Raw genomic sequence first — 9,414 nt, 5'->3', positions numbered from 1 at the left:
TATAATTTTTCCGCTGTGAAACATTTCTTCTCTGGAATTTGATACTGGCGATTTTGTGGTCGCTTGAGCACTTCCGCGGAAGTCACATGTTAAGAATTCCGTACATTGTTATGTTCTTAGTTTTTGTCGATCCTATGGGATCTTGATTTTTCTGTGACCTGGGTCAGTTTTGAATGCCCTATGTAGCAGGTCCTGGTCGGGCGCTAATCTCTGTTCCTTACGGCTTATGTCATCATTGGGGTGCCGGTGTAACTGGCTGCCTTGTTCGATGGTCAGTTTCTCACTCGGATGAGGAGTTAGTTTCCCTTTGGTTTCTCTTCAGATCAAATTATGCTTTTGATTTTTGCTAGAGTGTTCGTGAAGTGGAACTGCCATGAGCTTCAAAATTTTTTGAGGCTCTGCCCATGCAGGGCTACATATAGAGGGACCTTCCATACCCAGTTGACAGGCTGGTTCTCGTCTCTTATTTTAAGAAGGAACATCAGACTAGGTGTTCCTTACAGCGAGTACCCTTTCACTATGGTTTACATTGTGATTTGCAGGCGACCGAAGGATTGCACTCCGTCCTCGCTGGCCTGTTTCTATTTGTTGGTGAGGGGCCAGAGTGGATCCTGCTAAGGATTGCTCTGGGTAATGTTCCTCGTCTTCTCTTTAAAGTCTTCTTTGGAATTGTCCTTTTGGACCTGTTTTCCTTGTTGACAGTATCTCTTCCTTCGGGTTGAGGCTTATTGGGCCCTTTTTTGTCTCCTTTCCTTGGGGTTGGCCTTTGGTCAGCTGTTTCAGGAAGTAGGACCTTTGGGTTTTTCTACTTCCGGGATTCCATCTGCTCCCATATTTTTGGAGTTTGCAGATTAGGGTGTTCCCTTTTTACTGTTTTTGCCCCTGCTTAGACGTTTTTTTTTTTTTTTTTTTACCCGTCTGGGGTTATAATGTTAGTTCATTTGTTATTCCTTGAACTGTAGGGGCTTCCAGGAGAAGGATCCTGGGGGGATTTTGGAGACTATGGTCCTATTTTTAAACCAGAATGTCTGGGGTTGAGCTCTGTTCTATTGACGTTTCCTTAGTGTTTGGACTTAGTGCTGTTGTCCTTAGTGCCTTAGGGTTAACCAGAGTGGCTGTGCGGCTCTCATCATTGCCTAGCATCCTTTTTAATTCGGGACTTGTTTCCCGTTGTAGGTGTCTTAAGCACTCTGTGTCTGGGACTCTTACCTGAGAGTTCAGTGTCCAAGGTGCCTTGGATATAACTGTGATGCATCGTCTGGGGTGCGAAGTCTGCTCCGGAGGGGTAACCCGGTGGTTCCTCAAGCGGGTAGTACATTTGTAAGCCGGCTCCAAGTTCTGTGTGTCTGGGTTTATTTGTTTGTTTGTATTTTAACATTTTATGAAGCCTGATGAAACAGCTATCTGCTGAGAAACGCGTTGCCTGTTATTATTTTATAATTTTTATTAAAATCAACTTTTAATATTTTGAACACTTGCTGCATTTTTCTTTGGGACATATATCTTTTATCCCTCTCTGGAGGAATATTCGCTTATTTGGACCAGCTGTGGGATCCTTTGTACCTTTGGATCCATTTGTATCTCTGGCTAGAAGTCTGTTGGGTGACTGAATTGACCCCTTCATGCCTCTATAGCACCACAAGAGGTGCTTCACACTTTGTGAGTATTATTCCTCTCTTTGCTTGTATTGAAACCTTTGCATCAGCAATACTAGGCCATATTGGCACCTGTGTCTTCCTCTCGCCTATATAGACATCAGTTCCTGTGCAGGAGGTTGGTCTTCTGGGTGACCCTATAGATCCCAGACCGTATATATAGCACTAATTGAGGTGCTCTACTAAATGTGAGTTTACTCATCACCTTAAGATTTATTCATCTCTGAACAAACAATATTGGGCCATGTGGCGCTTCTGTTTTTTCTTCTCATTTATTTGTCCTGGTCCTTGTTTTTGACTGGACTTTTTGGAGTTCTGTTCCAGATCCCTTAAAGTGGCTTGGTTCCGCAACATCTTCGGTTCCTACCAGCGCATATTTTTCTCTTCTTAGAGAATTAGTCTTCTACTGGACTGGTCGTAGTGGCTGGATGTTTTGGTCATCTGGTACTTGACTTGTGGAGTCTGCCTACAGCTTAACGCTCCATGCCTGTGTGCAGGTGTGGTGTGCTGGTGCGCGGAGGCACTGTGCTGATTTCGTTTTCCCTCCTTGGGTCGGATTTGGATGGTGTCCCACCATGGCTTAGTGGTGGTCTATGCTTCCTTGAAACCTGAAGCTCAAGAGTTTAAATACAGCTGTGGCTGTAATTTCATTATGTTGGTCTTGCAAATACCCTTGCCTAAGGCATCTTTATCCATAGTATCCAACTGCTGAAGGGAGGTACTTTTCTTCCACTGTTCAGTGGGGGTGTCCCCCCTGCTTTTATCAGTCACTTTTGGTGCTGGATCCATTGCCCGGAGCGAGGGTCAGGGATCTGTCGGATCTATTGATCTTTGGCTGCATATCATAGTCGATATTGTGAGCCTTCCTTAAGAGAAGGCTTTGCGGTAGATCCTTCTCGGCAGGTAGTTTCTGTACTGTTTTTCCGGGTTCTGCTCTCTTCATTTCGGTCCTTTTTTTCGGAAGGAGTTGTTCTGCACTCTTAGAGTCCTTTTTCTTGAGGATGGTCCTGTGCAGTCTAATGCCTAGGGTTGGCGACTTTGACCGCTAAGTCCTCCGTTGCTGCAGGACGCCTGTGGCTTTGGAGGAGTATATTCAATTATTTTGATACTGTTTCAGCGGCTTCCAGGGACAGTTTTGCCTTTGGTTGTTCTTCCTGGGTGCGAGTTGGGGAGAGGTTTTCCTTCTCCCTTTCAGTTTTAGGGCATTAATTAATCCTTGGCTTCTATGCAGATAGGGATTTCTCCCTTTGCCCTGTTTGGCGGTAGTTTTTTTTTCATTGGTTTTGCTTTCTTTCGTCTTGGTTACTCTTTTGGAGTTACTTTTGGGGTTTCTTTCGCACTAGTCTCTGCAGGACTTTGTTTCCTCAGGGGCTTTTTGGTCCGGTCGAGTCTAATAACCTCAGTGGTCTTTTGCAAAGGCCTTGCTGGTTCTAACTGTTAGGCAGTTACTTGGGTTGTCAGAATGGGCTGCCTTTTGTACCCGCCCGTTTTGCATTCAGTGTCCTCTATAGCTTGGGTATTATTTTCCCACAAGTAATGAATGCAGCTGTGGACTCTCCCCGTTTATAAAGAAAAAAATAAATTATGCTTACCTGATCATTTTCTTTTCTTCGGACGGGGAGAGTCCACAGCTCACCACCCGTGTTTTTTGTATGGGGCGGCTGTCATTTTGTGTTTTGTTCTTCTGGCACCTTTTTCACCCTGATATGTCTTCTACTGTTCCTTGTTCCCCATGGCAGAATGATTGGGGGATGAGGGAAGTGGGGGAGGTATGTTAGCCTTTGGCTGGGGTGTCTTTGCCTCTTCCTGGTGGCCAGGTTCTGAATTCCCAAAAGTAATGAATGCAGCTGTGGACTCTCCCCGTCCGAAGAAAATAAAATTATCAGGTAAGCATAATTTAAGTTTTTGTCTATGGTGTGTGAAGAGAATATTCATATAAATGACAGACAATAAAAAATGTAATCTTTTTGCAGTGATATATTATGTGTTAATAAAAGTATCAACTGATTTACAATATTTTACAAATTTTTAATAAATTGTTAAGTAAAGCCCATAATCTTTTCTTTTTTTTACCCAAAATCCCCAATGAGTCCAGGCGCTGGTATTACAAGTTAGGTGCAATGAGAACGCAACCTCACAAGAGCGCGCTTCCATAGGCTCCCATGGGAGCCTCGTTCTCATGCTGTCAGACATGGCATCAGAACTAGCCCAGCAAAAGGGATAAGTTGTGCAGATATGGGCAGCAGATTGGTAATTATATATGTATATATTGTGTATATATGTATATGTAACACCTCACACACCTGCCAACTTTAGCCCTCATTATTTTGGGGCCAATTGGGTTTATTTTGAAAATTAACCAGATATCTGATCTCTGGTTAATTTTCTTAGTGCTAATTGCTACCACAAGCTTGTGGTAGCAATAACCAGCCACTTGTAATGGCTAGTTACTTATTGCGCGCCCGCAAAGGGGCAAATTAAATTAGCACTCCACTTGTAGTCTAGGCCTATGTGATTATCCCCCACAAAATGGCTAAATAATAACTTTTTGCGGCAGGGCCCCAGAGGAGGCATTGCAGTGCCTGAGTAGTAAACAGATGGCAACTTAAAACTTAGCTTGCTCAAGATATCCTGCTCTTGAGCTGCACAATAGTATGTAATGTAAGTTGCAATAGTCAGTGTAAGATAAGTTAATGTTTTGGTGGTGTATTAGATGAAGAATGGACACATTTAAAGAGAAGTTACATAAAAGAGAGTAGCAGGATTTTTATAGTGCTGTGGGATATAGTAGTTTACCCTGGTATACGGTCTTGGTGTGCCGTTTGATTTAGGGCGTGATAGTGCAGAATCAAGAGTCAGTTGGGACTTGGATAAAATGGTGATTACTAATTCTGGTGTGTGACATGTAGTGATGGTTTCAGTAGAAGCCAAGTTTACTGAGCTATAAGTAGTGTGAGGACATTAAGCAAATCATACAATAATTAGAGTGGGATGTGCGAAGAGAAATAGAGGGAGAATAGAAGGGGTACTGGAACCCAAAGTAACTTATTTTAAACTAAAATTCTATCAATACATAAACCATTCCAGGCAAAGTATTCCTATAAAACAGGGCTTTATTAGACTATTATTCGGCCCTTAATCATATTGTGGCTGCACCGGCTTGTGTTGAATGCTGAGGAAAGCTCTAGAATAACAGCAAGTAGATTATTAGTAGTCTTTATCAGAACCATTTCTCTGTTTAGGGTGAGGGTCAATTTAATAACGGAAGGTTGAGGTTAGATTAAAAGTGGACTTCTTTACTATGAGTGTGATAACCACATGCTTATAAGTATCAGTGGGGAGAGAGAAATTGGAAGATAGAGATATTGCTGGGACTAGAATAGCAAAGAGAGATGGAAGAACGTGGGAGAGAATGTGTTCGAGGGCATAGGTAGTGAGGTCAAAATCCATTGTCCAACATGGATAGATACTTCTAATTGGGTCAATTTTACTCCTGCAATGGTCTGCAGGATTTTGGGTAGAGGGACTGGAAGATAGCAAAGGTGCAGGAAGATAGATAAGGAATTGAAAACAGGTGCCTTGAGTTTGTTGGCAGACTAGATACAAGGGGGTGATATGAGCAGAGCCTAGTGACTAGCTGAGTTATTCACTCCATGGAGTCCTTAAAGGCGCATAAACATTGTATTTGAAATGCCAACCAATGGCATATAAAGTGCACACACATTCTCATGTCAGTCTTTCAAGTATGTGTTTAGGTATCAGTCTAATATGAACAATAACATATGAGTAAAGAGGTTAAAATAGTTGTCTACTAAGTAAAAAAAAACAGCTCTCTATATATCAGCTGCATCATGCATTTAATTGGAGGTTTTCATTACAAAGTAGCAGCTATCCTTTGTTATGTGAAAAGAGTGAGACAACTAAGCTGAATATATCATAGTAATATGTCTATACATTTATATGCTGTACCTTTAAGATTTCATTTTGTACTAGTATGTTCTATATGTTTTGTTTCCGAGCCACTGGTCTCGGTTTTGCTCCCCTGGTTTGTTGTTTTTTTGGGATTCTGAGCAATTGGGAGGAGCTGTAGGAGACTACAGCAGAATTGTTTTGCTATTTCTATAACACTTTTTTATTTATTCCATTGTTACCCACTTCTTATGGCCTAAGTAAAACACAGACTGTTACTAAATAGCTGCTTTTTTATTTATTTTACTTATCCAGATTTTGTAATTCTACAAAGCTGGCTGTGGTTGTTCTGTGTTGAGTTTTTTTTTAATTCTCCTTAAGAGTTGCCTTATAAGGGCAGCAGTGTATTTTAAGTCATTTGGTGCCAATAAATCATATTGTTCAAGAACACTACTTGAAGGAAAAGCAAAGCTGAGCACAGAAGATCATCATCATGCAGTAAAGCTATTTTTAAAGCTGCATTTTATGTTAAAACTTCCACTGCAAGACTGAAATTCAGGATTTTACACTTTAGTCTTCCAAAGGGGCACACGGGCAGGGATTTCATGATCTCTGTGATTCAGCAATGATGAGAAAATCCGAGGCTAGAGGCTGAGCTGATTATTGAGATGCGTGAACTTTAAAGGGACGTAAAACTCAAATCAATAAGAATTAAACAATATTCAAGATATCTTTCATGCAAAACAATTCTGCTTATCCTATGCCCCCTAGGGAGTCAAAAAGCACAGTTTGTAACCCTAAGTATGCTTCATATTGCGCAATCCATCTATATCTTATCTCCCTTAATTGTGGCCATTATATTATCTAATTCTTTAGAGCATGTCATTTATGACTAGTGACCCTTTAATGCTATGGGGCTAAATTATCAAGCTCCAAGCGCCAGAAACAAAAGTTATGAAGCAGTGGTCTAAAGTAACCTGTCCGCCTGCTCTGAGGAAGCAGACAGACCACCAGAAATCAACCCGATCGAATACGATCGGGTTGATTGACACCCCCTGCTAGCGGTCGATTGGTTGCAAATCTGTAGGGGGCGGCATTGCACCAGCATGATAAATGCCGAGAGCATATTTATCGATGTGCAGCGGACAAGATCCGCAGTTATGGATCATGTCCGCTTGCACCGTCTTAAAGGAATCTTTCATGATTCTGATAGAGCAGGAAATTTTTCTTCATTCTCTTGGTATCTTTATTTGAAATGCAAGAATGTAAATTTAGATGCTGGAACTTTTTTGGTGAATAACCTGGGTTATTCTTGCTGATTGGTGGATAAATTCATCCACCAATAATAATGCTGTCCAGAGGCTGAACCAAAAAAGAAGCTTAGATGCCTTCTTTTTCAAATAAAGATAGCTAGTGAACGAAGAAAAATTGATAATAGGGGTAAATTAGAAAGCTTAAAATTGCATGCTCTATCTGAATCACTAAAGAAAAAATTTGGGTTCAGTGTCCCTTTAAATAGGCCCCTATAAGTTTATTCTCCACAAAGAGGTTACACATACAGTAGAAATACAGCTAGGAAACTGACGCTTATCCAATCAACAGCATAATTCACACAGTTGTGCGATCAGCATCAGATTCAGCTCAGGATCAGCATTGCTCTGTGGGTCCAGAGTGGTATTTCTACTGTGTGTGATCCAAGAATTATGATGAAGTAATTATGCTAACAAAACTTTATTCACTTTGGTTCCTCTGACATCTCTGTACATCAGTCAATAGATTTCTACAGTTAGGCAGAATATGCATTGCACTGCACAATTCAGTTAAAGGGATATTAAAGTCAAAATTAAACTTTCAAGATTTGGATAGAGCATTCAATTTTGAAACTGTTCAATTTACTTTTGTTATCAAGTTTACTTTATTCTCTTTGGATTCTTTGTTGAAGAGCATACCTAGGTGGGCTTATTAGCAGCAATATGGACTGCTGTGAGCAAGATGGTGATTGGTGGCTAAACACACGTTTCTTGTCATTTGCTCACTCCCAGTAGTGTATTGCTGCTCTGGAGCTGACTGAGGGCTAGATTACGAGTGGTACGCTAACTGTTGCCCTGAGCAATAAGGGGTTACAATGGATCTTTGCGCATGTCGGAAGTAGCACGCCTATTACAGGTTAAAAGTAAACACGTTCTCTTGAGCGCAATTAAATTTAACGCGCATTGGGATAGCGCAACTTCAGAGATCTAGGTAACGGTTACTTGTGACAAAAAAGTTACACAAAACAAATCAAAATTAATTAATTTAAAAGTACAGTTACAATCATAATAACACTGTCTAATAAAATTATTTTAAAACAAATATATAAGGTCTCAGGTGTTAGAAAATGGCTGCAAAAGGGCTTTAACATAGAGATAAATACATATACATGTCTAAATATGTATATGTGTGTACATATGTATTTATATATGTATTAACGGACATATATACACATATAAACACATAAATAATACGTAGAAAGTGCATTGGAGCCCTTTGCAGTCAAGTAGCTGAAAACATGCAAAATCATATTAATGCAATATTAATTTTAATAAAGGGTTTAACTGTTTATGTACTGTAAATATTTCACATTCCAATGTTCTTCACATGGGGAATATGCTCCAAGCATTTTTAAATAGATATTCCTATCTCTCTCCCTCTCTCTCCCCCCCCCCCCTATCTCCCCCACCTCTCTCTCCCTCTCTGTCTCCCTCTCTCTCTCTCCCTCTCTCTCTCTCTCGATGTACTGTAATTCCCCCATCTACACTATTTTTGTTTTTGCTTCCGCCTGGGGGGTTAAAGGGGGTCACCTCGCTTATCCTCTGGCATCCACCCCAAGTGAACCTTGGGGAGCGAGGTTTATAGATAGATATTTTACCCCCCCCCCCGCACTTTTTTTTCTCCAGCTTTTCACCCTCCATTGAAATCTAAAGGGGAATATGTTAAAAAGTTTGCGATATTCAAAGTTCGCTGTTTGTGCATTGGGTTAGTGCTTGTTCAGAAACATTTTACTTTCAACTTTCAATCTAGCGAAGTTAACGCAAGAGTGATAAATTGCGCTCTACTTGCAATCTAGCCCTATAGTTGTGCGATTAACCTCATATACAGGAGTCAAGCACTGAGTTACAACATTGTATTATTAGAGTATTGTCTTTTTGTATGTCTCTTTAAACTCTAAAACAAGTAGTCTTTAGACAGCCCAGTAGTTCAGTAAGTAGTTGACTCTTTGGTGGAGAGTGCTACAGAATGTAACATCAGAGAGTCTAATACTTTATTGGGTAACAAAAATAAGTAAAAACCCTAATCTCTGTCAGCTGAACAAATAGCTCAGAGATGACTCAATTTTCAAAAGCACATTACAGTATTTGTGTGTACTGCATAGTAAAATTAATAGACAAATGAATGTGCATGTTTTTTTTTTTTTAAAGTAGGCTCTCTAACTTTTTTGCCAAGAATTTTTTTTAACTCAGCACTGAAATTGATGGGAAACGTATAAACCTGGGAGAGAAAGTAGTATACAGCAAAAGGTGCTAGGGGCAAAGCATTCTGGTAATATGTTTGTGTGTGTGTGTGTATATATATATATATATATATATACACACATACATTTTTTGTTCTTTTTTTTCTGCACAAGATTATGTGGTCACTAAACATACAAGTGTAAAGAAATTTAGTATATTTCTTTTTCAAGATACGACGAGTCCACAGATTTCATCCTTACTTGTGGGATTATGCCTCCTGGTCAACAGGCCTGTGTTAGTAAAAGGAAGAGGTAAAGTGAGTATTTACCTGTATTTCCGACAGTATCTTACGGAGCGTG

At 40.2% G+C, this 9,414-nt stretch overlaps 1 non-coding gene across 1 annotated transcript; it reads left to right on the top strand.

Annotated features, from left to right (window-relative positions):
* Window positions 1–302: 302 nt before the first annotated feature.
* On the top strand, window positions 303–414 carry LOC128655140 (U5 spliceosomal RNA). Its single transcript, XR_008401688.1, has one exon. It is a non-coding gene; the product is annotated as a U5 spliceosomal RNA (small nuclear RNA).
* Window positions 415–9,414: the final 9,000 nt, after the last annotated feature.

This window comes from Bombina bombina, chromosome 3, assembly GCF_027579735.1.
Source record: "Bombina bombina isolate aBomBom1 chromosome 3, aBomBom1.pri, whole genome shotgun sequence".
Classification (NCBI taxonomy): Eukaryota; Metazoa; Chordata; class Amphibia; order Anura; family Bombinatoridae; genus Bombina; species Bombina bombina.
Note: the sequence above shows the minus strand (reverse complement) of the source record. Positions and strands in the feature narration are given on the sequence as shown.